Source organism: Cygnus atratus, chromosome 3 (assembly GCF_013377495.2).
Source record: "Cygnus atratus isolate AKBS03 ecotype Queensland, Australia chromosome 3, CAtr_DNAZoo_HiC_assembly, whole genome shotgun sequence".
NCBI lineage: Eukaryota > Metazoa > Chordata > Aves > Anseriformes > Anatidae > Cygnus > Cygnus atratus.
Window position 1 is genome coordinate 83998052 of NC_066364.1, and position 12387 is coordinate 84010438.

A 12387-nucleotide genomic window follows, 5' to 3' on the forward strand; every position below is an offset into this window, starting at 1 on the left:
CCACAATGACATGCAACTCAAAATCCATAAAGTGGTGACTCTGGTGGTGCTTTGCACAAATATAATCATCTTCCCAGATCTTGATATAGTGCTTATTATTTCTTCTGATTAGCAAGGGATGTTGCTCAGAAAGTCTTCTTTAAGGGCATAAATGTAACATCTCCCTTATATATATACTTGCAGCTGTATCCATTTTCTGCAGGATTTTACAGTGTGCTTCAACAGATCGGTAGGATGCTTAACCTTTTTCTATTAAATGTTACAGACTTGTATTGTCATTTCTGTAGAACCCTACCTCATTTTTATAGATGTTATTGGATGCTAGAATTTTAAGAGATGCCTACAATAGAGTTAATTTTCCATTGAGCTGGAATGAGACTCCAGCATCTGATTTCTTTATGTTGAAGAATCCTCAATCTTTTTTCTCAGTTCCTCAGGATATTTCAACAAAGGTACTGTACTGTTTACCCATCTCACTATTCTAGGAAGTAAGCATACCTTTTAAGTAAAAGTCTTTCCATGATGAAGTTCTATGTACCATATTAATGTCGGGTGCCCCACCTGCAGCTACTGGCACATTACTGAAAATGCAAGCATATGTGGCCTGTGTTTATTTAGGTTAAATCAAGGAAGCATCCAACAAATCTGATAGAAGCTGTACACTTTCATGAATCAGTCTATTTTACAGGTTCCATCTGCTCTTAAACGGTTCCCAGAGAACAACACTGTGTCACTGTACTGCATATTTCCATTGCACTATCCCAAACACACTTAAGCTGCTGACAGATTGATGCTTAGTTCACTTGTGGCATACATTCTTGGGTTCTTACACATGTTCTTATAAGGAAATGGAACTCACTAAGCACTTAATCACAAGTTGGGGTAGTGTTATTGTATTGAATACAACGCACTAACTTTGTTTCAGGAACAGTCTAAGGTATCCCTCTGTAAGCCATTGCTGTCACTAGCACTGCCAAAGACCCTGGAAATCAAATCACTTTTGTAAACCTCAGTTAAACAAAACCAAGTAGAAATTTGCCAAAGGGTAGCCCTGGCAGGTAGAGATGAGCCATTTGAGGCACATTCAGAAGTGGCCAAAGGCTTGTGTTATTTACTGGAATGCATGATGTATAGCTTAAGAATGTCTACATTTGTTTGAAATAAGCCATTACAAAGAGACCTTGATAAAATGACTGCAAGAATGGGCAGATATAAAAACCAGCAGCAACAAAACTGAAGCAAAATACAGCTACCCCTACTAAAGTCACCAGCAATCCTGTTAATTGTGAATTTACTTAGCTAGGTAGCAGCAATAGCAAGAAAAACTGACACATGGAAGCAGTATATGCAAACATGAAAATACGTCCCGAGTATTTGCACTTATGCCTCAGAGAAAGGTAGAGTTTCATGGAGAATCTTTTACATCTTTAACTGATATAAAACAAGTTCAATCAGTTCAGAACAGTCAAGAACCTGACCTGGTCTTATGTTTAAAAATAGGGCAAAAAAAGAAGTGACAGAATATCAATGGTGAATATCAGAGAAATTTTGAGTAAATTTTCTTCCACATTCAAATAGTTTTTAATGTTTGAAACCTGGAAAATATTTGTCTAGTTCTGACCTTAGGTGGTAGAGAAGAAAACTTAGTGCTTGACTCCCTAACCAGACAGAACTCCCTCCAACCCCCATGATATACACCACACCATTATCACCAACAGTGAAAGCCTTATGCCACCAAACTTTATGTTGCTGAGGCCTTCATTGAAATCAGAGTCCACAAACCACCACTGATTTCTATGGAGCTTTTCCCTTTTTGTTTATCAGCAAATCTGATGTCACATTTTCCTCATTTAACTTAGTAGGGTCTGAGTACAATCTGCTGTGGGTCTTTGTTAGTATCACTGGATGCATTAAATGCTCTATCCCAAGTGTTCTCAGAATGTTCATGCATTCTGACAGTCCTTGTCACTGCAAACAGGAGGGGAAGAGCCATTCTCCACTTCGAAATCTGGACCTCATTGTTAATTGATAGGCACAGTTTAACCCATCAGAGGCGTATAGCCATTGTACTTCCTTGATCTCTTCAAGGCATCAGAAGACGCAAGCACTTCCCCAGGACAATGTTGCTCTCAAAGCACTCGAGTGGGTCGAAAGCATGGAGTACTTAATAAAATTATCATTTTTTTAACTGAAAGCCAGCATACTTTTATTTGTTTCACAGCTGTGTGTTGATGCTCTATTGGAGGAAAATGATCTTTTTTTTACTCCCGTCTCTCTTTCTTTCCACTGGCACAAGCAAACTTGCACAATTTGATAGCATCTCTTGATAAATATCCAGTATTGGTAGAGCTCACCTGCACTGCAAACATGCCAGGAAGACAATACACAGATGAACTGAATCCAGATGGGCAGAAACAGATAAAGCTTGAGTATGCGTTCAGGATGTTATCTCACTGCAAGCACGTAAACCTGCTTTACATCTCAAAATTCTGAGATGTTGAATTGGTAGAGTTAATGTTACTCAACTTGGTTACACATTTTGAAATCCCTTGAAAAATAGAGGGCCTTAACTCTGGTGTAGTACTGAGACAAATTTCTAAGATAACTTATCTCTAGCTATTGTCATGAGAGCAAGCAACTAACTAGCAGAACATTCCCCTGGTCATACCTTATTCTGTGTGAATTTTGTAAGATTTGAGGAGCTACATTGTGTTTCATTGGACACGATGTCTGTGTTTCAGAACATCTCAGACAATACAACATACAGCAATTTTCAATTCTTCCCAAGGAAGATATTCAGTCATATTTACATAAACATTTTTAAAAAATGTATTTTGTGCCACTGTCTAAAGCAAAGTTCTCCAAACAACACTATGAAAAATCTTGCAAATTCCTTCTATGACAAGAAAATTAATCTCTTAAATGCTTTCCCTTTTTATGACTGTATATACTGAGCCTTTTGTTTTGTAGTAATGTAAGATCTAATTCAATTTTTCAAAGTCTGCCAAACACACTACTGCATGAAAAGATTCTGTTTTCTCTTTCTCTGTTCTAGTTCATCAACAATGAATCGACTAGAAAGACCAGGTTTAGTATGCTTCTACTTGTTGGCTGTCACTTTTGCCAGTTTTCAGAAGACTTCTGAAATGCTGGCCAGCCTTAAAAGCACATTAAATCCTTGGTGTGCATCGTTCAACATACCTGAATTAATATGGAAATGTATTCATGATGTTGCTGTAATGAACACACTTTGATTCCAGAACTTTATCTTCACTTCTGGCAGCCCATCAACCATATCTTCCAAGAGCACACTGCACTGCTAGAGAAAGCTGATTTTCCTCCTAGGAAAGTATTTGCAACTCTGTCAGTATCCATTTTCTTTGCCCTCTCTCTTTTTTACCTTCTGTGATGACGGGAGATTTTTAATGGAATGGTTCTCCTCTCTAATTTTGATATTTCTGTGCTCCTTCTAATTGTCCTTTTGTTGCTTTTGTTGTCATGTGTGCATTGCATTCCTCAGTTTTCCAAGATGACCTTACTTTGTTTGTAAAACATTTTTTTATTTTTCACTAGTAGACTTGCATAATTTTCTCAAGGTGATTTTTTTCTCTCTGATATATTTATCATACTCTCACTTTTGTCAGCTTTGATGGTCCTTCGGGCAGCCTACTTTCTATTTCTTGGAGCAGTTTTCCTTAGCAGTGCTAAATCTTTTGTTATTCTTCCAACATTTATAATCAGTTACTGTCTTTGTTCAGCTCTCTACCCACAGACATTTGCTTTCTGTTTCTTCCATCATATTTTCATCTTCAAAGTCACATTACTAAAGGTGGCTCAGGCTTCCGTGTGTTGCTTGATGATGAAATGATACACTGAAAGAGAGAAAAGATCTTCCAGTGTACTCAGAGGAAGAGTAGGGCATCTGTGGGCGGGGAGGAGGTGGAAAAGGAGGGGTGGAGACGAGAAGCACTGAATCACCTGTTTAACCATGGAAATGGATTATCTATGGCTCAGCAGATATTTTAGGGCTAGATATCAGCAGTGTCTGGGGTTCTGGCCAAAAGGAGAAAGATGTACAAAAGAAACGAAAGAAAAGAAAGGAAGAAGCAGCTTTGATGGCAACCAAAGGAATACATACACAAGAGTTCTGCAGGTGAGCATAAGGTCACATCACATCCCTGTCATCCCTTTCACTCTAAATTGTATAATCCAAGATTTAGATGTGCAGAGAAGTAAGGAGATTAGACATTGACTACGTTTCTGAAGGTCAGGATCTGTTCTATTTATGAGAAAATGCAACTAGCTTTCACGTAGCAGTCAATATTCTCAGCGTTTTTTTGAGCAGTCCCCTATAGCACAATCCTACTGCCAATTATATTAGGCAGAGTGTTACTCTAATTCAGCTGTGTCACTCCTTATATCACAACTAGATAATTTAGAACTAGTTATGATACCTTGAGATGCTCCCGGTGTGGGATGACTGGATTTTATGTTTTTATGAGGACAAGGAAAACTGACTAACAGCCTTTGACTAGATCAAGAGAAATAGAGCTCACAGAGATTTGGCATGGTGGAAATATGTATGAACTATTAACCAAGGTAACTTAGCAAACACAGCACCTGAAAATAAAGATATTTCTAGTTTTCAGAGACATCCAATCAATATATTCCTAACCAGATCTTTTACATTTTAGCTCTTTCCCTTGATAAGTGGTAAATCCAAGAGTCTGTGAACTTCTGGTCTACTGTCACATCAGCATTTGTATGGCCTTTAGGATTTGCTCATTGCAATAATTTACCTTTACCTCTCACCTGGATGTTCAATTTTCTTCTCTTCCTTTCCACTCAGTATCAGACTGGGAAACTTCAGCTTTACCCAGCTCACCTATTTTGCTGCAGAACCTCTCCGACCCTCACTCTCTGTTTTCCCTGTTGGATGGACCATCCCACCAGGAATTTGATCACTCTTTAACCTGGTTCTCGTTTGACAATACTTCCTTCAATTTTTCAATACTGCATACCCCTCTTCAAAGCACCATCTTTCCATCAGTCTTCCCCTGCCAATCTCATTGTTTCACCCTTTAAATAGACCTCTATGTTCTTCAATATCTGTGCTCCTCTTATCTACTGCTCCTGTCCACTTCCTTCCCTCATAATTGTGTTTTTCCTTTTCAGTGATATTTCCACTTTTTCAAATAAAAAATATTTCTTTTCAGTTTTCTCAACCTTTACTGTAAGGTTGATTAGGATGTTTTCTTACTTAAATACTACAATTTTCCTTTTTTGCCAACTTTCACATCTCTGCTACTAGGATTTTTTAATTGATTTCCTCCTTAGGAGTATTGCCAAGACTCCAGTCCCTGCTTCCTCAACTCAAATTGACAACTTACTCAAAAAAGAAATCGATATTTTATGACTAAAATCAGACTCTTCCTAATTCTCTCCCTAGAGAATGCATTGTTCCTTACACCTTCTCTACTGCTACTTTTTGCATGCCCTCTCTTTTTTTTTCTGACTTTCAGAGATAGTACTGTAAGTTTATCTTTCTTTTCTAATGATTCCCCTCCCCTTTGTCTTCGTTTTTCACCACTTCAGTCTCTAAAATAGCTTTTTCAAAACAATGCTCAGCTACCATCAAAGCAATCCAAAACTCCACATATGCTTCACATGTATCTATTTTTACCTGTTAATTATTCCCTTGATATCACTTCCCAATCTCACTTTAGCTCAGGTTCTAACCAAACCCATTTTTTAGAATCTGCATGCCATCAGCTTCCCCGTTTTCCTCTCACCAATGTTCATACAAAAGATGTGAATTCCCAAATATCCTCCTCCAGATTTTTCCAGCTGAAAAACTAAGCTGCATTTTTTCAGAGCACACAGGTCTTTGTAACACTTGTTCATGCATTTGTAGGTGAGTATACTAGAGATAGTAGTACAACTAATGTCTAATATTCACTTTTATTCTTGCCACTTTTGTCCTTTAATTGGTGTGTAACAGCCAGCAGACTAATGAAAAGAACTCTAGCAAGGACTGCATAAAATAAATTGCAAGTACAAAAAGAAGAGATCCTTTGATTACAAAACAAAGATACCAAGCATTCCCACTTAAGGGCTACAAAAACACACCGAATCTTTCAGTTCTCATAGGCAGATCAGCTAGGATTGAATTAGTTTATTCTAGATAAAGCATGAAGCTCTAAATGATCTAACATTTTAATCTGAAAGAGATCCAGCAATGCCAAAAGAAAATCTTTACAGATGGAAGTTATCATTGACAGAGAACACAGTTCTTTCAACAGTTGTCTTAAAATATCTTGGATATGCCAGGTGAGAGACAGAGAAATCAACACTTGAGTCAGAGAAAAATGCAACTCTAGGAAACTGTAATTCAGTTCACTAAGATCACAACCAGCAAAATTCAGGTTCAAATAGCTCTTAGTGTAAGTGAAAGGTGAAACTAGAAACTAAAACTGTAACTAGAAGCTTAAACTCAAGCTTGAAAGAACCAGTATACGTATACAAAGCTACTGGCTGAGCACTGTGAGGAAAACCTTGCAGCAATAAAGCCATTTAAGAAATAGTCTTAGGCTACCTGATTAGAAACGTTACATATACTGGACGAGGCACTTCAAATTAACAGCGATGTTGATGGACTTCTCATATGTGATAGAGTATATTGGACAACCTAAAGATATCTAAATTATGTCTGAAAAAATAGCTGGCATGACTGAAGACAATTGTAAGAAATTTTACCTCATGCACACACATGAAAATGGAGAAAGGTAGATGGTGGAGCACTAATTGGAGCTTGCCATTATAGAAGTTAATGAGGTTTACATGTCTGAGTTTCACTTTGGGGGAAAACAAATGGTTGTAATGTTGTAATGGAAGGATACAAGAAAAACAACTAAAAAAGAACCAAAGCATCAAAGGTAGTGGTGCTATGCAGACATAGGTAGCCAGCAAGCAGCAAACCAGAAAATCCATTTCCTATGTGGGAAATGGGTTGATCAGGGCACAGATAACTTAGGCACCAGACTTCAGACATAAAACATTTCTTTCATTTTTGTGTAAGGCTGTTGGGATTAGAGGGCTCTAGTGGGGAGGAAGTAGAGAGGAATGGAGGGTAGGAGTGGGCTGCTGAGGTACTTCAAAAGATCCCTAGAGATGTCAGGCCATGGGCAAGCGTGCTCCCTGTTTATCTGTAAAACAGGTACAATGAAGACAGAAATTATGCAAATATTGCTACAAAAAGCTGTCTTTTGGGGGAATTACCTAAGATTACCAAGAGACAATACACTCTTCAATGTATACTAGGTTTTCCTAACCAGATAGCCAACAAAACGCACCAACTAGAATTTAGAGTTTTCATGGGTTTTATATTTTTGTCCTTTCAGATCTGCACAAGAGTTACCCAAACTTCTCCAGAAGACAGGCTACCTTTCAGTTTCTCACTAAAATAACAAGGATGCAACATGAAATTTTACTGTTAGACCTGTGTTACCTCCTTTTTTACGAAATAAAATAGCAACAAATATAATGATCATACAAATTATGTAAATGTTCAAACACATCCTACATTTCTGGAAACCTGTGTAAGATGACAATATGCAGAGTACTGTGCACTGGGAGGCCTGAATTACACTAGGAGAAACTGATGTTTACATAAGTGAAAGGTGAAACTAGAAACTAAAACTGAAAGTAGAAGCATAAACTGAAGTTTGAAAGTACCAATATACATATATAGAGCTACTGACTGGGCACTGTTAGGAAAACTTTACAGCAACAAAGCTGTTTAAGAAACAGTCTTAACAAACAGTCACAGAGGTGAAGAATGTGTTAGACTACAAAGGTAACTCACAACATTAATGGTCTCTCATTAGGATATCTAACAGCTTCTTGAGCTGTGGTGGCTCGTAAAGACAGTTTGGCTTCCGATGATTTATGCTAATAGTGCCAGCTAATTTCATATAACTTACTAAGCACAAACTCACTAAACAGTGACCTGCTATCAATAACCTGGAAAGAAAGCAAAGTGGAGAGGCACTCCGCTCCCAGTGCTGTCCATCATTTCTCGAGCTTTAGCAGTTTATCGCTATCAAGCTCTCCCTTCCCTCTGTTGATTTCCTTACCTTGAAGGTACACCAAGGCTGCGTGGTGCTCTTCATTTGTTTTCTAGCAATAGCTCTTTGAGGTTCTGATCAGCTGTGATGCTCCCAGCTTTGCACCTTCGCACAGACACAACCTATTCTTTTCGCGAATGTACTTCATTCTTGCTTCTGCAAACCCTTGATGTTTACTTGGCCTTTTTACTATCTCTAGATGATAAGATGATGGAAACATTGATGAACCACCTATCAATTCCCAAATCTTAATTCATGGTTATGTATTTAGACAATGGAAAAAAAGGATACCCCAGCACTTCAGATTTTCACCTAAATTCTATTTTTAATGTCTTACAGTTCTTTGGCAAGATCTTTCTCTTTTTTTTCCACACATGTTGCTCTAAATGTTAGGGACAAATGCCAGTTGGTAAAACCCCATAAAATAAAGCAGGGGTAAATTTTATTATTTCTGCTCTTTGTTTCATTCTTCCTCTAAATTGCTTTCTCCACCTTCACATTTTTTCTCCCTCTCTCTCAGGTGATCCCAGAAGGAAGAAGTATGTTTACTACTGATTTTTTATGATTAAAACACTGAACTTTGGTCAGTGACTTACTCCTATCTATAGGTTCAGAAATTTGCCAGCCATGCACAAGTCCCCAAGGGCCTCCCACAAACAGGGTGCCAATTGGTGCTGAATCTAGATCTTAACCCTTAAGCATTAGCATCCCCCAGTGGTCCTATCTATCACTGCAGCTCAGGTCTTTTTTATTTTTGGGGGGTGGGGTGGGGGTATGTATGTTAGTTTTCTAGGTACTCCAACTTTCAGAAGAAATGTAAATTCAAGTGTGGTGTCTCAGAACTAGCCAGTACTTGGGAGTCTTTTCAGCTCAGTAAAGAACCATATATCACAGCTAAAGCTGAAAAAAATATACATCCTCAGTCATTGCATATATAACGTGTCTATTATAAAACACTAACCTGTAAGAGCAGAGATGTTTTTGCAAAACATATTTCAAAAAGGGGGGAAAATTAGACAAAAAGAAAATCAGGCTCTTTATTGGAGTGCATTTGAAGAAGAAAAAATAGGTTGAGAGCCCCTTCCGAGAATATTAGGTTCTACAGCTATTTTTGCCATTTTAAATTTTATTTTTTTACAAAATCATGAGTCATGGAAAAGATATTGTAGCAACCATTAATTTTTAATCTACCTTTTGATTGAAGTTCACAGACTTAGAAACTACCATCCATCATGCCTGCTGATAGAATTCTAAATCAAAAATTCCTGGCTGACATTTCATTCACACAGTGAAAACTCAGCTATGTTCTCAGAATATACCCTGAGCCTTGTTGTGACCTACCTTATTTGTATGAGCAGTTTGGGGGAGTGAGAAATATTCTGAAATAGAACATCTCAGCCACTGTTCTTAAACCCAACCCTTTGCAAAATAATCTGAAGTTGTGTTAATGGGGACTGTCTTCCCTGTTCCCTGAAACACGTCAGTCACTGAAGACAGGTCAAGTAAGTCAATACTGCAGAATGTTGCTGGAAGGGATGGAGAACAGAAGGAGTGAGGAGAGCAGACAAATGATGCACATCTAACAGAAAAGTGTGATGCTCGCACCTACCCAGCTCCCTCCCATCCAGAAACAGAACAGCCACATCAGCACAAGCCCTGTGTTGGTGCTAACTCAGCAGAGGGAGGTTGGAGGGGGAAAGATGTGCGAGGCTGCCTGGGGGAAAAGACAACAGCGCTTCTGCACAACTCTCTCTGTGGGGTGAAAGGAAGGAATTTCCTCTCCTTAATGCTAGAGCCCTCCAGTAACTCCTCATGCTGCAGCACAGGAGATGAAGGGTTGCTAATTAAAACATCCCGTCTGAGAATTAGTGGGACTTGCACACTAGCTTTAAGTTCAGCCAGAGCTTATAAGCAGTGCAGAAAAGAAACAGAGGTGTCTGTCCTCTCTGCACCAGAATCTCCCCAGACCTGATGCCACAGATGCCCAGAGAGGCAGCACACCTTCACCCCATCAGCTCTGCTTCATAAACCCAAAAGACCCATGGTGTCACTTTGGTACTACTTTTCTCTCTAGTTCTCATGTCTCTGAGGACATCAAGCAGAGTTTTATAACAGATGCATACTGCCACTGTTTGCAGTATGAGCACCGGATACTCGAGATAAAGGGAAAAGAAAAACAATAAAACCCCCAAACCAAATCCCCAGAACATAAATGACTTCTTTGCAATTTAGGGGGACCTTCCCCAGAGGTAACCTAAGAGAAGTCTGCTAAGGTCAGTATCTCTTAATCTGAGTCTTCATAAGCAGCAGTCAGCCTGGAGTGTGAATGTGCTGAGACATGACAAAACCATGTAACACCTCTCGTTGATATTCTGTTATTTTGTGGTTAGAGGATTTTTGAAAGGAAGTTTATTTTAGCAAGCTGCTGAGTGCTGACTCTGATGTGGGGCAGCTTTCACTTAGGCAAATGCCTCAGCTTTTGTTAAGGCTCTTGGACAGACAGACAATTACTGTGACATTTACAAGAAAGGCTGTGTAGATACACTTGGCTTAGACTATTCAGTGAAAGTACATGTCATAGGTTTTAACAAATAATGGACAATTATGGATCAGCACAAAAAGACAAGGCATCTTTTTGTTTTGATAGCCATATATATGCCTAAACAATGTTCCTCATAAAATGTCATTGTCACTACCTAAAATACAGAGGTAGGTATTCAGTATGACAAACCAGTTTTATGCAGTTTAACCATCTGTCTCCACCAGTTAATGAAGTGGATGATTCGGAAAAAAAATTGGCAACCATCACAATGAAAACATGCATACAAGGCGTCACACAGCACTGAAAATCAACCCTGCTGCTAAAGAAATGGAAAATGAACAATAAACACATTACCTGAAATTGAAATTGTTTTTGACCAATTCTCCTGAGCTTTAAAGTTTTAACAATGATTTCCTATTTAACATGGACTTCTAGAAATCTCAGGTGATACCCTGTGGAGAGCACCATGAATATTTTTTCCAGAGCTGAGGAAAGGAAAATAGATAGCTATAATGGAACTGCAGGAGCAGCCAAGCAGTAGATTGATTCAACAGGAGAAATTCAATGCATCCCAAAAGATTTCCTAGGATTTGCTCTCCTGCTGCTTAGGGCGCAATTTGTTGTAATGAGAAACTGAGGATTTTGTTTCAGGTATGTCAAAGCTTGTGGTGATGACTTTAGGGTATAAAGAGAAAACTAAAAGTGAAAATCTCTCTTAAATAATGCTTTTAGATGAAGGGAGAATAAGGACAAGTTCTTCAAGGTGCAAAAAAGGCCAAGTGTCTCATGCAAATAGCATTCCCTAAGAGATACTAATTCGATGCACAAAGTCAAACCCTTTCCTTCATCTCCAAACTTCTGCATTAACAGCTTGAAAACTACAGTACACTTCAGTAGGCAAAACAGAGAAACCTTTATTAAACTATCCGGTAAAACTGCACTTGGTTTCACTGCACTCTGCTCTCTTAAATGTCGGTAGAAAAATCCTCAGTGTTCGTTTTGAAGAACTGAGTTAACAAGCTATAAAATAAAAAACAAGTGTTTTTTTTTATTTTTTTATTTTTTTAAATAAGGGAACATTTAAACAGGCAGGCTACTCTGCTCATCCGGAGCGTGCCACATGGTAGAAGGCTGGCAGGAAGCATGTACTGCTGCAGTACTACATTAGCCCTGTTTAAAAGGTTAAGTGGGACACGCATGATGTGAATTTCACCCCGAAGAAATGTGAGAATTTGTAGGCACTCATGGCCTTGTGTATGAGAAGTAATAGTGGCCATGAGCACACAGCTTCTTGCAGCACTGGTGGAGCAGAGCACATGCAGATTTCTTACTAATTACGTTATGGTGAAGGCTCTGAAACACTGTGCTGTTTCTCAACCACTGCCCAGAGTTTCATTCAGAAACAGGCTGCCAGATGAAATTTCCTCAGGCAAAATAATGCATGCTGATGGAAGCCTGGTTTGATTAGGGAAAATATGTAAAATGTGAAATGTTGATATTCACAGCAGCACACATTGTTGTACATGGTGTAGCAAAACCTAAGAGAAGAAATGGATACTCTGACAAATAGCTTCCCAAGAACAAACATTCATGTATGAATGACTTTATATCTGAAGATTCAGCACAGGTTTACATTTAGTTACAAATCAAATATCCAGAACCCAAAGACTTGCATCACAGAGCTTTTAAAACAGGGCAACCAGACCAAAGCAGGCAACA

General features: G+C 38.6%; 1 protein-coding gene across 7 annotated transcripts in view; it reads right to left on the reverse strand.

Annotated features, from left to right (window-relative positions):
* The window catches only part of SMYD3 (SET and MYND domain containing 3), a 387798-nt gene that overhangs the window by 36010 nt on the left and 339401 nt on the right, over positions 1-12387 (reverse strand). The gene's annotated exons all lie outside the window — the stretch shown is intronic.